We start from the raw sequence: 16,065 nt of genomic DNA, 5'->3' as shown, positions 1-16,065 counted from the left end.
CTACATTTTTTACATGGCAGGGTTCCAAAACTTTACACAATTGGCCACTGGGTGACTGGGATGAATATTCAGAAAATGGGTGGAGCCTACAACAGCCAATCAAAATTCACCTATTGATTTTCAAGGGGAGTATTTACATTGCTACCATTCTTACACTGTTAATGACAGAGGCCTCAAACCTGATGCAGTCAGTCATTGGGTGACTGGGGTCCAAATTCACTAAAGTGGTGGAGACACAAACAGCCAATCAGATTTGTTAGACTGATTTCAGCCATTCTGTTAATGGCAGGGTTCTCAAACGTCACACAGTTGGCCACTGGGCGACTGGAACTAATATTCAGGAAAGTGGGTGGAGCCTACAGCAGCCAATCAAAATTCACCTGTTTATTTTCAAGGGGAATATTTAGATTGCTGCCATTCATGCACTCTTAATGGCAGTCAGAGGCCTTAAATCTGCTACAGTCAGTCACTGGGAGACTGGGGTTTAAATTCTGAAGGGGCTGGCCAAAATCAGCCATTCAGATTTGTTTAATTTCAATGGTAAAATGCAACTTATTGATGCCAAAGACACCACAGCTCATAAACTTGGTCATTGAGTGACTGTATGTCAAGGTTAGAAATAGTGGGCGGAGCCAAAACAAACTTTACATGGAAAAATATAAACTGCAGCTATTCTTAGACTGTTAATGGCAGGGTTTTCAAACTTTGCACAGTTGATCACTGGGTGAATGAAATTAAGATTCGGGAAAGTGGGTGGAGCCTATAACAGCCAATCAAAATTCACCTATTGATTTTTTAGGGGAATATTTAAACTGCTGCTATTCTTATACTGTTAATGGCAGAGGCTTCAAACCTGCTACAGTCGGTTATTGGGTGACTGGGGTCCAAATTCACTAAAGGGGGGGGGGGGGCACAAACAGCCAATCAGATTTCCTTGGTGGATAAATTGCTTCCATTCACACATTTTTGATGCCAGGAACCTGAAAGTTCACAAACTTGGTCATTGAGTGACTGTGTTCAGTTTACAAAAAGTGGGTAGAGCCAAAAACAAATTTTACTGGGAAAATATAAACTGCAGCCATTCTTATACTGTTAATGGCAGAGTTCTCAAACTTTGCACAGTTGGTCACTGGGTAAATAAGATTAAGATTTTGGAAGGTGGGTGGAGCCTACAACAGCCAATAAAAATTCACCTTTTGATTTTCAAAGGGAATATTTAAGCTGCTACCATTCTTATACTGTTAATAGCAGATGCCTCAAGCCTGGTACAGTTGGTCACTGGGTGACCAGGGTTCAAATTCCGAAAGAGGGCAGAGCCACAAAAAGCCAATCAGATTTGTTTATTTTTCAATGGGAATATACAAAGTATTGATACCAAAGACCTTCACTGTTAATGGCAGGGTTCTCAAACTTTGCTCAGCTGGTTACTGGGTGACTGGGATTAATATTCAGAAAAGTGGGTGGAGCCTAAAAAAGCCAATCAAAATTCACCTGTTGATTTTCAAGGGGAATATTAATATTGCTGCCATTCTTGCACTGTTAATGGCACAAGCCTCAAACCTGGTACAGTTGGTCATTGGGTCACTGAGGTTCAAATACGGAAAAGGGGGTGGAGCCACAAACAGCCAAGCAGATTTTTTCATTTCAATGCAAATTATTGATGCCGAAGACCACAAAGCTTACAAATTTGGTCATTGAGTATTTGTGTGTTAGGGCTAGAAAAAGCGGGTGGAGCCAACACCAGCCAAATACATACCTGGGCAACGCTGGGTCATCAGCTAGTATATATATATATATATATATATATATATATATATATATGCGCACATGCGGTCTTTTACTGTCCCCTATTCCAAAACTAACTCCTCTCCACAACTGCTGTCTTTTGGTGTACCACAAGGTTCCATTCTTGGTCCTCTTTGCTCCATTTACACTCATGGCCTGGGACCAGAGCCGGGACAAGGTCCTCCAGCACCCAAGGCTGAGACACCAAAGTGCGCCCCTCCATCCCTGCCTCCCCAGCCGTCATACACTGATTGCTATTAGACTAAGAGGCGCCACAGGGCCCACAACCTCCCCAACACCCTAATATCTAGTTATATGGCTTGCAGTCACTGCCATGTATCCCCTTTTCTTATTTCTTTCTGCTTCAAACACAATTAGGAATGACAGCTGAATTAATTCTGCGCCCCCTCCTACACTGCGCCCTGAGGCTGGAGCCTCTCCAGCCTATGCCTCGGCCCGGCCCTGCCTGGGACAATTGATAAACTCTTTTGGTTTCCAGTATCATCTCTATGGTGATGAGCTTTCTCTGGTTCCTGCCTGTCTATCTGCTATTTCTGCATATGTGTCATCCCATTTCCTCAAATTCCATATAAATAAGACAGGGGTTGAATTATTTACATCATCTCTTTCTGCTCCTCCACTTTTGAGAGACATGGGATCATCATCAGGATGAATCTGTGGAGTACAATGGACCCTAACAGAGATTACAGCACCTCGTGTTATTAAAGTGCTGACAAAATGTAAATCCTTCAAAGTTTTTATACATTGTGGTAAAATAAAAACTGTTATGCGACTATACAGGTATGTAAAAGACTCCAGGAGCTCCAAGAATTATTTACCTGGTCTATTTCAGTAGCCCATTCCTCATCAGATTGTCCTGAGCAGGCTTGCTCTCCACGGATTAATCATGAGTAACCACGGTGGTTACTCGTGATTCAAATGAGCTCTAATTGCCGCAGCTGAGCGGCTAGATGCGGCAGGGTTAATTACCCCGAATGCCGCTCTGCGCCCAGCGTTTCAATGAGGTGCAAGCGTCCGTATGGATGCGTTGCAAGCCTCGCTATGGAGCAATGAGGAAGTGCTCCATAGTGAGGCTTGCAAGCGTCCATTCAGATGTAGGGATGATCGGAAAGAGCAAATTCCGTTTCGTCGGAATTCGCGGATTCCGCCAGCGCTTAATTCCGTCGCTATGTAAATTCCGCCGGATTTTTGCAAAATTCCGCGGAATTACGGATTCCGACAGAAAAATTACTAGTAGCCCATACAACCTATTGAATGTTCCCTTAGTCCTTTTCTTCCCTCCTCCCTCACTCCCTCCTCCCGTATGTACCATTGTGATATATCCAAGAGAAAAATGAGCTTGCTTAGAGAATTGTAGGATTTTAAAAGCCAACTCACATACATTGGCCAGGAATCAAACCCAGGTCTACCGCTCTGTAGGCTGCTATCCTAACCATTATACCACCAACACAACACACTACAATGCTACATGCTGAAGCCAGGAATTCCGCCGGATTGAAAAAGCAATTCCGTTCTGACCAAACGGAGCGGAATGACCAATTTCCTCCCAAAATTGTGGAAAATACAATTCCGCGGAAAGCGGTGACCATCCCTACAAGAGAGAGAGAGAGATGAATCTACATGGCTATCTGGGGTTCTCTTCGGACAACTGTTGAACACAAAAGGCAAGGCCATGCCTGGGTGGGCTTGATCCACCAACCTTGCAGTTAACAGCCAAACGCGCTAACCAATTGTGCCACAGAGACTGTGTACCACAAAGGCTGTGCACGCAGTTGCTGTTGAATTATTTTATGGGGATGTATGTGTGTCTTTTGGAGGAAGGAAGTAAGTCTGCTCCAAGAAGTTTCAGCATGTAGTGTTGGTGGTATAATGGTTAGGATAGCAGCCTACAGAGCGGTAGACCTGGGTTTGATTCCTGGCCAATGTATGTGAGCTGGCTTTGGAAATCCTACAATTCCCTAAGTAAGCTCATTTTTCTCTTGGATATATCATAATGGAACATGCTAGGCTGGCTTCAGCATGTAGTGTTGGTGGTGGTACAGTGGTGAGGAGAGCTGCCTACCAAGCTACTAGACCTGGGTTCAATTCCCGGCCAATGTATGTAAGCTGGCTTTTGAAATCCTACAATTCCCTGGAAGACAAGACCGGAGGAGGGAGTGAGGAAGGAAAATAGGAAGACTGTCAAGCAGAAATGCAGAAATACTTTTTATGAAGTAAAAATTAGTTCAGTGGGAAAAAAATTGCATTTCGTAAAATTCCGCGGAATTTAGTGTTTTTATACAGAAATTCCGCCATAGTGATATAGCAATCCCGTTCCGTCGCATCGGAACCGGAATCACCAACTTCCGGCCGTAATAGCGGGATTTATAATTCCGCGGAATCCAGCGACCATCCCTATTCAGACGCTTGCACCTCTGAAACGCTGGGCAAAAAGAGCGGCATTATGGGTAATTAACCCTGCCGCATCTAGCCGCTCAGCTGCAGTAATTAGAGCTAATTTGAATCACGAGTAACCACCGTGGTTACTCATGATTAATCTGTGGAGAGCAAGCCTAGTCCTGAATTTTCAACATCTGAACACAAACAGAGGGAAAGGCGAGCGTTCACTCCCAAGCTGCACCTGGTTGTTTAAATAGTCTGCAAAGAAGCCTGTCAGCAAATTTAAAGACACAGCAGATATAACACGGGCTTAAAAGGAAACTGAAGCGAGTACAATTATTTAAAATAAACACATGACGTAGCTGCAGATGACTATTACATACTTACCTCACCGTCAGTTCCTCTCAGAGGCTCACCAAGGGCCGGCGCTACCATAGAGGCAAAGGAGGCAATTGCCCCAGGGCCCCAGAGCATGTAGGGGCCCCCAGTGGCTACAAGAGGAAAAAAATGTTTTCAAAAAAACATAGTTTTTGAGAAAATCTAATTTAAAGTTTTGAAGGAAAAATGTATACTTTTAAATGCGTTAAATGTCACTTTTAGTAGCAAACCTAACGGTTGTTGTTTTACATCTATCAAAAGAAAGAGCAATACATTTCCTGACGGGGTTTCCAGGGAGCGGGGTTTCCAGGGGGTCCATACGCAGTACGTATGGACCTCCTGGAAACCCCGCCGCAGCGCTTTGGCCAGGGATTGCAATACAGCCGCAATATGGCTGTATGAAGATCCCTGGCATTTTTTCCTATTTTCCCAATTGTTTTTTTTTTTTTTTTTTTTTTTTTATGTTTAGAGTGTGGGAATTTTTTTTTTTTAATTATGTGGGGTCCCCCCTCCTGAAACTTTTTAACCCCTTGTCCCCCATGCAGGATGGGATAGCCAGAATGTGGAGCTCCAACTGATTGGGGCTTCACACCCTGACTATACCAACTGCAAAAAAGGTCCCTTAAGGCCGATTTTTGTTCTGGGGTATCTGTTGGGGGGCCCCCCAGGTTTACTTTGCCCGGGGGCCCCATTGTTGCTTAAACCAGCCCTGGGCTCACCATTTTCTTCTTACAGCGATCCCTTCCAGTTCTAACAATCTTTTGTCAGAACTGAAATATACCAGTTACTGTCAGTTATAAATCAGCAGCTGTCAGTTACAACTGAATGTGCAAGGTAATGTCCATGTTTCCCTATGGCTCAGTGGGCGATATTACAGTTTAACAGTGTGCTGACCAGGAAGCTGTTATGGGTAATGGCCATTTTTAAAATGGAGGACGGAGAATTCTATTCTTCACAGTGGGCTAATGGGATGCAGGAGAGGAGAAAGAGATTGAGGAGTAGACTACACAGGAGGTAAATATGAGCTGTGTATGCTTATTTTGACTTTTTATTTTCAGTTCAGGTTCTCTTTAACCGTTTACTGACCTGCAACAGTTTTTTTCCACTGGAATTGCGCCATATACCCGAAGGATCGCACCCCAATTGACGCAGAATCGTGAAGGTGGAAATTAAGAAGGAACACAATTACAGTGCAATTTTGATTGTGTTTCTAAGTGGAAAAAGCCCGTAGTGTGTACTACAATCAAGATCCAATTAGAAAATGTTATGGGTTATTGTTCTGTACAGATGACAGTTATATATTCTATTCATCGATGCTCAAGGCAGCAAATGATTAAAGCACATCTGAATTGTGCTTAAAACTGTTGACTTTTACATCCCTGGGGCTTCTTTCAGCCCCCGTTGTCCGCCAGGTCTTCAAGAGTCCTCTGGGTCCATTCCGTTCTCCCGCTGGCCGTTCCATAAGGACTCCAGTTGCGCCTATTGCACATGTGTGTTTGCATCCATGTGCCATTCTCAATCACGGTCCAGTTTTGTTTTGTTTTTTTGTTTTTTTTATTAACCACTTCCCAACTGAGGGGTTTTACCCCTCGAGCACCAGAGCAATTTTCACCTTTCAGCGCTCCTTCCATTCATTCGTCTATAACTTTATCATTACTTATCACAATGAAATGAACTATATATTGTTTTTTTCGCCACCAATTAGGCTTTCTTTAGGTGGGACATTATGCCAAGAATTATTTTATTCTAAATGTGTTTTAAAGGGAAAATAGGAAAAAATGTGGGAAAAAATGTATTATTTTTCAGTTTTCGGCCTTTATAGTTTTTAAATAATGCATGCTACTGTAATTAAAACCCATGAAATTGATTTGCCCATTTGTCCCGGTTATAAAACCGTTTAAATTATGTCCCTATCACAGTGACACAGTTTTGCGTTCATCCCTAATTACAAGCCCATAGTTTATAAAGTAACAGTGTTATACCCTCTTGACATAAATATTTAAAAAGTTCAGTCCCTAAGGTAACTATTTATGTATTTTTTTTAATTGTAAATTTTTTTATTTTTTTTTTATTACAAAAAAAAAAAATTGGGGAGTGTGGGAGGTAAGGAGTTAATTTTTTGTGTAAAACTAATGTTTTGTGTAAAAAAAAAATGCTTTAGGGTGTAGTTTTACTATTTGGCCACAAGATGGCAACAGTAACTTTTTGTTTAATGCAACCTGCAAGCGTCCATCCGGACGCTTGCAGGAAGTACTAGGAGGCTGAGAAAGTTTTTTTTTTTCACAATGATCGCGCTGCTTATCGGAGAAGCAGCGGATCATTGTGGGGCTTAGATTAACGAACGGGAATGGATTTTCCCGTTTATTGATCTTCGAGCGAGCGGCCGGCGGCGTGTTTACGAGCGGGAGTGCGCGCTAGAGCGAGTGGGAGCGCGGGCAGCGGCGGGAGCGCGGAAAGTACGGATTTCTCCGTCCCTGGTGGTGAAAGGATGGAAAAAGGGACAGAGAAATTCGTACGCGTGGGGGTAAAGTGGTTAAACATTTTATTTGGGTATTTTCGGGAGGGTGGGAGGTAAATAGTAATTTTTTTATGTAAATATGTGTTTATTTTATTTTTTTAACATGTACATGTAGTTTTACTATTAGGCCACAAGATGGCAGCATTGAGTTTATCTACATTACGTCACTCTAAGCATAGCATGTATATGCAATTAGAGTGAGGGAGGAGGGAAGAAAAGGACTAAGGGAACATCCAATTGGTTGTATGGGCTACTAGTAGCATAAACAAGGTTCCATTTGCTATTACTTTAATTTGTAAACTGCAGCCCTTCTTCACTGTTAATGGCAAGGTTCTCAAACTTTGCACAGTTCGTTACTGGGTGACTGAAATTACAAATCAGAAAAGTTGGTGGAGCCTAAAAAAGTTAATCCAAATTCACCTGTTGATTTTCAAGGGGAATATTAAAATTGCTGCCATTCTTGCACTATTAATGGCACAAGCCTCAAACCTGGTAAAATTGATCATTGGGGCACTGGGGTTAAAATTCAGAAAAGGGGTGGAGCCACAAACAGCCAAACAGATGTTTCATTTCAATGGGAAAATACACATTATTGATGCCAAGGACCCCAAAGCTCACAAATCATTGAGTGACTGTGTGTCAAGGTTACAAAAAGTGGGCGGAGCCAAAAACTAATTTCACTGGGAAAATATAAACTGCAGCCCTTCTAACACTGTTAATGGCAGGGTTCTCAAACTTTGCCCAAATGGTCACTGGGTGACTGAGATTAATGTTTAGGGAAGTGGGTGGAGCCTATAATAGCCAATCAAAATTCACCTGTTGATTTTCGAAGGGGAATATTTCAATTTCTGCTATTTTTACACTGTTAATAGCAGATGCCTCAAACCTGCTACAGTTGGTGATTGGGTGACTGGGGTTCAAATGCTGGAGAGGGGCGGAGGCACAAACAGCCAATCTGATTTGTTTAATTTCTATGGGAATATACAAATTGTTGATGCCAAAGAACCCAAAGCTCACAAACAGTTGCTGCATTTGCTGTCTGGGGGTAAATGGTCGCTGTATTTGTTGATTGGGGGCAAATAGGGAGTGCAATTTTCAATTGGGGCACACAGTTTCTGCAGTTGTTAATTGGAGTTTCTGGGGTTGCTGAATGCTAATAGAGGGGCGTAAAAAAGCCTGTTGCATCCATTAACCACTTGAGGACCACAGTCTTTCTACCCCTTAAGTACAAGAGCCTTTTTCTCCATTCAGACCACTGCGGCTTTCACGGTATATTGCTCGGTTATGCAACCTACTATCTAAATGAATTTTCCCTCCTTTTCTTGTCACTAATACAGCTTTCTTTTGGTGCTATTTGATTGCTGCTGCGAGTTTTACTTTTTATTATATTCATCAAAAAAGACATGAATTTTGTCAAAAAAATGATTTTTTTAACTTTCTGAGATAAATTTTTTTTTTATTTTTTTACACACAATTGTCTATTTACAGAGATATTTCTCCCACCTAGCATGGGTATGTGTAAAAATACACCACAAAACACATTATACTACTTCTCCTGAGTATGGCGATACCACATGTGTGGCACTTTTTTGCACCCTATTTGCGCTAAGGGGCCCAACATCCTATGAGTGCCTTTAGGATTTCACAGGTCATTTTGAGGCATTTGGTTTCTAGACTACTCCTCACGGTTTAGGGCCCCTAAAATGCCAGGGAAGTATAGGAACCCCACAAGTGACCCCATTTTAGAAAGAAGACACCCAAGGTATTCCATTAGTAGTATGGTGAGTTTATAGAAGATTTTATTTTTTGCCACAAGTTAGCGGAAATTGATTTTTTTTTCATAAAGTGTCATTTTCCACTAACTTGTGACAAAAAATAAAAACTTTTATGAACTCACCATACTACTAACGGAATACCTTGGGGTGTCTTCTTTCTAAAATGGGGTCATTTGTGGGGTTCCTACACTGCCCTGGCATTTTAGGGGCCCTAAACGTGAGGAGTAGTCTGGAAAGCAAATGCCTCAAAATGACCTGTGAATAGGACGTTGGGCCCCTTAGCGCACCTAGACTGCAAAAAAGTGTCACACATGTGGTATCGCCGTACTCAGGAGAAGTAGTATAATGTGTTTTGGGGTGTATTTTTACCCATACCCATGCTAGGTGGGAGAAATATCTCTGTAAATGGACAATTGTGTGTAAAAAAATCAAATAATTGTCATTTACAGAGATATTTCTTCCACCCAGCATGGGTATGTGTAAAAATACACCCCAAAACACATTATACTACTTCTCCTGAGTACGGCGATACCACGTGTGATACTTTTTTGCAGCCTAAGTGCGCTAAGGGGCCCAACGTCCTATTCACAGGTCATTTTGAGGCATTTGGTTTCTAGACTACTTACGGTTTAGGGCCCCTAAAATGCCAGGGCAGTATAGGAACCCCACAAGTGACCCCATTTTAGAAAGAAGACACCCCAAGGTATTCCGTTAGGTGTATGGTGAGTTCATAGAAGATTTTATTTTTTGTCACAAGTTAGTGGAAAATGACACTTTGTGAAAAAAACTATAAAAATCAATTTCCGCTAACTTTTGACAAAAAATAAAATCTTCTATGAACTCGTCATAAACCTAATGGAATAACTTGGGGTGTCTTTTTTTTCTAAAATGGGGTCACTTGTGGGGTTCCTATACTGCCCTGGCATTTTAGGGGCCCAAAACCGTGAGGAGTAATCTGGAAACCAAATGCCTCAAAATGACTGTTCAGGGGTATAAGCATCTGCAAATTTTGATGACAGGTGGTCTATGAGGGGGCGAATTTTGTGGAACCGGTCATAAGCAGGGTGGCCTCTTAGATGACAGGTTGTATTGGGCCTGATCTGATGGATAGGAGTGCTAGGGGGGTGACAGGAGGTGATTGATGGGTGTCTCAGGGGGTGATTAGAGGGGAAAATAGATGCAATCAATGCACTGGGGAGGTGATCGGAAGGGGGTCTGAGGGGGATCTGAGGGTTTGGCCGAGTGATAATGAGCCCACACGGGGCAAATTAGGGCCTGATCTGATGAGTAGGTGTGCTAGGGGGTGACAGGTGGTGATAGGAGGTGATTGATGGCTGTCTCGAGGTGTGATTAGAGGGGGGAATAGATGCAAGCAATGCACTGGCAAGGTGATCAGGGCTGGGTTCTGAGGGCGTTCTGAGGGTGTGGGCGGGTGATTGGGTGCCCTAGGGGCAGATAGGGGTCTGATCTGATGGGTAGCAGTAACAGGTGGTGACAGGGGGTGATTGATGGGTAATTAGTGGGTGTTTAGAGGAGAGAACAGATGTAAACAATGCACTTGGGAGGTTATCTGACGGCGGGTTTGCGGGCGATCTGATGGTGTGGGTGGGTGATCAGATTGCCCGCAAGGGGCAGGTTAGGGGCTGATTGATGGGTGGCAGTGACAGGGGGTGATTGATGGGTGATTGACAGGTGATCAGTGGGTTATTACAGGGAAGAACAGATGTAAATAATGCACTGGCGAATTGATAAGGGGGGGTCTGAGGGCAATCTGAGCGTGTGGGCGGTTGATGGGGTACCCGCAAGGGGCAGATTAGGGTCGAATCTGATGGGTAACAGTGACAGGTGGTGATTGATGGGTAATTAGTGGGTGCTCAGAGGAGAGAACAGATGTAAACCATGCACTTGGGAGGTGATCTGACGGTGGGTTTGCGGGCGATCTGATGGTGTGGGTGGGTGATCAGATTGCCCTCAAGGGGCAGATTAGGGTCTAATCTGATGGGTAACAGTGACAGGTGGTGATAGGGGGTGATTGATGGGTGATTGATGGGTAATTAGTGGTTGTTTAGAGGAGAGAACAGATGTAAACAATGCACTTGGGAGGTGATCTGATGGCGGGTTTGTGGGCGATCTGATGGTGTGGGTGGGTGATCAGATTGCCCGCAAGGGGCAGGTTAGGGGCTGACTGATGGGTGGCAGTGACAGGGGGTGATTGATGGGTGAGTGATAGGTGATTGACAGGTGATTGACAGGTATTCAGTGGGTTATTACAGGGGGGATAGATGCATACAGTACACAGGGGGGGGGGGGGGGGGTCTGGGGAGAATCTGAGGGGTCGGGGGGTGATCAGGAGCCCACAGGGTGCAGTTAGGGACCTAATAAAAAAAATAGCGTTGACAGATGGTGACGGAGTGTTGATGGGTGATTAGGGGAGTGATTGGGTGTAAACAGTGGTCTGAGAGGTGGGCAGGGGGGGGTCTGAGGGGTGCTGTGGGCGATCAGGGGGCAGGGGGGGGGGGAGATCAGTGTGCTTGGTTGCAGACTAGGGTGGCTGCAGCCTGCCCTGGTGGTCCCTCGGACACTGGGACCACCAGGGCAGGAGGCATCCTGTATAATACACTTTGTATACATTACAAAGTGTATTATACACTTTGTAGCGGCGATCGTGGGGTTAACAACCCGCCGGCGCTTCCGAACAGCCGGAGGGTTGTCGTCGCGGGTGGGCGGAGCCAGTTGCCGGGGAAGCGCGCGTCACCAGTGACGCGATCGCTCCCCCGGCATGCCGAAAGGACGCAACGCCCATGGGCGTATTGCGGTCCTTTCGGCGTTCACTTTGCCGCCGCCCATCGGCTGTGGGCGGTTCGGCAAATGGTTAATATAGCCTAAAACACTTCAACGGAGAAGGATATGTATGTTTCCTTAAGCAATACCAGTTGCCTGGCTGTCCTGCTGATCTTTTTGGCTGCAGTAGTGGCTGAATCACACACCTGAAACAAGAATGCAGCTAATCCAGTCTGACTTCAGACAGAGCACCTGATCTGCATGCTTGTTGAGGGGCTGTGGCTAAAAGTATTAGAGACACAGGATCAGCAGGAGAGGCAGGAAACTGGTATTATTTTAACCAGTTTACCCCCACAAGTGCTTGTATCTACGCCCCTTTTTACATCCTTTCCCCACCAGATACACGCCCCCCTCGCAGCTACCGCCGCTGTCTGCACTCCCGCTCGCTCATGCGCGCGCTCCCGCGTTCGTGCGCGCCGCCGCCCGCTCGCCTGGAGATTAATGAACGGAAAAACCGTTCCCGTTCGTTGATCTAAGCCCCCCCAGCAATGATCGGCTGCTTCTCTATGAGAGGCAGAGCGATTATTGTGAAAAAAAAAGTTTCCCAGCCTCATTTCCTGTAAGCGTACTTCCTACGCTTACAGGACGCATTCTCAAAAAATTTACTGTGGCCATCTTGTGGCCAAATAGTAAAACTACACCCAAAACATTTTTCATATATAAATATATAGTTTTCCATTATAAATTAACATATTACCTCCCACACTCCCCAATTTTTTTTTTTTTATTTTTTTTTGTAATAAAAAAAAAAAGTTACAATAAAAAAAAAAAATACATAAATACATAAATAGTTACCTTAGGGACTGATCTCTTTTCCAGAAGCAGAACTCCACATGCGCAGCCCCAGAGACACGCCCTCCTGATAGTTGTAGCGTTTACGTGTTTGTCACAGCCAATTGTAGCCTGTGATCCACATTTAAAGAGCCCATCACCGCATCGAGGAGGTGGAGCCTACACAGCGGGGACACTCAGACCAAAGATCGGGCAGTCGGCCAGAGGAGATAACGAGCGACAATTGACCAATCTCACAGTGGTCACACCAGCTGAGTGAGTGCAGCCCTTAAGGGGACCTTTATAGATGTGCAGCTACTAGAAGCGGAGCGCTACCTATTTATAATTATAGAATTTACTGTACTAATACTCCTTTTCTCTAATTCCTTCCTTTCCTTTGCCTTTGACACTATTGATCACTCTGCTTATCCAGACACTGTTGTAACTGGGTGTCAAGGGCCTAGCACATTCTTGGATAAGCTCCTACCTGACTGGATGCTCTTTGACTGTCTCCTATTCCGACAGTAACTGCTCTCCACACCCACTATCTTTTGGTGTACCACAAGTATCCGTTCTAGGACCTCTTCTCATCTCCATCTATACTTATGGCCTGGGACAATTAATACACTCCTCAAACTTAACATGAACAAAACAGAAATTATGATATTGCCTCCATCCAGGGGGCGTAGCAATAGCCATAGCAGCCATAACAACTGCTATGAGGCCCTGGAGCAGAGGCAGGGGAGGACTGGGACCTTTTGGCCTGGGGGGAAAACACAACCCAGAGGCCCTGGGGGGAGGGGGGGGGGGGTCTGGGGAGTATTACGACAGTGAGGTGAATGACAAAAATGGGCGTGACCATGGCATGATGTGGGCAGGGCCAACTGCATGACACTATTATGTCAGTATGGACCAAAAATCCCTGAATAATGCCATAAAGAATTAAGGCAGTTCTGATGGCAAACAAAAAGATCATATTCAGTACCAGCAAGACATACCTAGTAAAGAAGCTAGCGAAATACAGGTAGTCCCCGGTTAATGAAGGAGATAGGGAATATAGGTTTGTTCTTAATCTGAATCCATTCTTAAGTCAGAACACTGTCATCTCTGTGCCTCTTCTGTCCACCTCTATGTCGCCTGTTCCCCCTGTGCCTTTTTTGCCCCCTCTGTGTCTCTTTTTCTCCCTCTGTTACCTCATGTCCCCTGTTCCTCTTTTTCCCTGTGTCACTTTTGTTTCTCTTGTGCCTTTTTTGTCTCCCTGTGTCACCTGTTCCCCCCTGTGCCCCACCCCCATGGCTCCTGTGTCCCCCACTCCCTGCAGTGGGAGCAGCGGCAGTCAACTTACCTACTCCTGGGCCCCTCCATGATAAGCGTTCTCTCTCTCTCTCTGCTTCCTCCTAATGCCGGTGTTGCCTAATGACGTGATTAATAACAGCTGGCAGTAGATGGTAGTAGTAAGGGAGAGAGACTGCTCATCATGGAGGCGACCGGGCTGGGAATAACCATGGTACCTGTACACTAAATGGCAGGAAAGTCTCCATGGTCACTCCCAGCATGAGGAGAGCAGAGATGTGCCGCTGGATCGGGGACATGTGAGTACTACTCTTAAGGGGGGCCGTGGAGCACAGGAACAGCTTAGCCTGAGACCCCTGCAGAGGGTGAGGGACCAGGCACGGCCACAAGCCTCCCTGATCGTGCTCCTATAGTTGGGAATGTTCGCCACGTGCACAATAGCAATTTATACAAACTTTGCAAGCACAGAATGGTCCCGGCTGCAGGAGCGCAATCCAGGAGGCACATGCAATTTTCAGATGGAACAGCTGCTGAATGGATATCAGAGAGGGACCAACAGGACCAGAAGGACTACAAGAAGCCCTAGGTAAGTTACACTGACCACATTAGGTTTAGAGGAAACCTGAGATTATGTATTTATACTTACCTGGGGTTTCCTCCAGCCCCATGAGTTGCGTGGGGTCCCTCATTGTCCTCTCCGCTGACTCCATTGTCCCCCACAGTAATCTGGCTGGCCGCACTCTTCTGCACAGGTGCAGCTCGACTGCCCCTTCCCTCCCCCCCTACAACTGGGAGTAATACTGTGCAGGTGCAGAGTACTCCCGGGGACAGGAATATGCATGACTTAAATACAAAGTGCCAGTGCTGCAAAACGTTAACACCAGAAGGCAGCAGTGAAAGGGTTACAGGTATGTACTGGAGACAGGGAGATGTGGGGCTAGTGTCATCAGAGCTGGCCTGTGCAAAGCAAAACAAACAATTGGAGAGGAGAGGAGGTGTCCGCTTACAAAAGACTGTGTCTGGTCTGTACCTGATGTCTGCTGTGATCAGTGTCCCTTCCAGCTTCAAGCAAAAGGCTGGGATTGAGGGAGAAACTGCAGCGTTCCTTTCACCAGGCAGGCAAGACTGGAATCCTCCGGCAGCCTGGCCATTTCAAATGATGCGCTAGAGCCGCTCTCCCCTCACTGGCTGTGTGTTTCTGCAGGCAGGGGGCAGGACCTGTTGCCTAGCAGCAGCTGTAGCAGGAGCGACGTCCCGCAGCTTAACCACTTTACCCCCACCCGTACGAATTTCTCCGTCCCTTTTTCCATCCTTTAACCCCCAGGGACGGAGAAATCCGTACTTTTCGCGCTCCTGCCGCTGCCCGCGCTCCCGCTCGCTGTAGCGCGCACTCCCGGTCGTAAACACGCCGCCCGACGCTCGCCCGTAGATCAATGAACGGGAAAATCCATTCCGTTCGTTGATCTAAGCCCCGCAATGATCCGCTGCTCTCCGATGAGCAGCGCGATCATTGTGAAAAAAAAAACACTTACCCAGCCTCCCAGTACTTCCTCCAAGCGTCTGGAAGGACGCTTGGAGGTCGCATTAAACAAAAAGTTACTGTGGCCATCTTGTGGCCAAATAGTAAAACTACACCCTAAAGCATTTTGCACATACAAATATATTACTTATACACAAAAAATTAACTCATTACCTCCCACACTCCCCATTTTTTTTTTTTTGTAATTAAAAAATTTACAATTAAAAAAAATACATAAATAGTTACCTTAGGGACTGAACTTTTTAAATATTTATGTCAGGAAGGTACAACACTGTTACTTTATAAACTATGGGCTTGTAATTAGGGATGGACGCAAAACTGAAAAAAATGCACCTTTATTTCCAAATAAAATATTGGCGCCAAACATTGTGATAGGGACATAAATTAAACGGTTTTATAACCGGGACAAATGGGCAAATACATTTCATGGATTTTAATTACAGTAGCATGCATTATTTAAAAACTATAATGGCCGAAAACTGAAAAATAATGATTTTTTTCCCACATTTTTCCTATTTTCCCATTAAAACACATTTAGAATAAAATAATTCTTGGCATAATGTCCCAACTAAAGAAAGCCTAATTGGTGGCAGAAAAAACAGGATATAGTTCATTTAATTGCGATAAGTAATGATAAAGTTATAGACGAATTAATGGAAGGAGCGCTGAAAGGTGAAAATTGCTCTGGTGGTCAGGGGGTAAAACCCCTCAGTGGTGAAGTGGTTAAAGAGCCGCTGCGGGACCAACTCACCAGAGACCAACAC

The sequence above is a fragment of the Hyperolius riggenbachi genome, chromosome 5, assembly GCF_040937935.1.
Source record: "Hyperolius riggenbachi isolate aHypRig1 chromosome 5, aHypRig1.pri, whole genome shotgun sequence".
Lineage (NCBI taxonomy): Eukaryota > Metazoa > Chordata > Amphibia > Anura > Hyperoliidae > Hyperolius > Hyperolius riggenbachi.
The sequence above is the reverse complement of the archived record's forward strand: the minus strand, read 5'-3'. Positions refer to the sequence as shown.